Raw genomic sequence first — 511 nt, 5'->3', positions numbered from 1 at the left:
CGGCTGCACCATCGTGTGCCATCGGTGGGGCAGGCACCAGGGGAAGGCTTTGCTCTTCAGTCACTGAAATGCAGCCCAGGAGACCTGACAGAGCCTCCTGCCGTGTCTCAGCTGCTGGCTGTGGCGTGGGATCTGGGCACTGCGGGATGGTTTTATTGGTGAGCAGGGCTCGGGTGGGTTTCAAGCAGGTGCAGCAAAGTCCATGGAGGACTGTGGGTGCTGCTGCCTGGCAGGGGCTCCTGGTGGGGCCAGTGCCTGCCACGGTCACCACACGGTTAACACCAAGGCTGCTCCCTCATGGGCTGGTTTGGAGCTGGTTGGGTAAGCCAAGGAACGAGTTTGGTGGTTTCCACTGGGGTGACCGTGCTGCCACGGCTGCAGAGGGCGGCACAGGAGCGTGCCCTGGCTGGGGTCTGAGGTGTGAGTGCTATTCCTGGCCGTGCTCCCCTCTGGACGAGGGGCTGGTCCTTGCATTCAGCTGCCTCCCTGGCTCCTTCGCTGGTGTCGCCGC

This window comes from Mesitornis unicolor, unplaced genomic scaffold, assembly GCF_000695765.1.
Source record: "Mesitornis unicolor isolate BGI_N332 unplaced genomic scaffold, ASM69576v1 scaffold29950, whole genome shotgun sequence".
Taxonomy (NCBI): Eukaryota; Metazoa; Chordata; class Aves; order Mesitornithiformes; family Mesitornithidae; genus Mesitornis; species Mesitornis unicolor.
The sequence above is the reverse complement of the archived record's forward strand: the minus strand, read 5'-3'. Positions refer to the sequence as shown.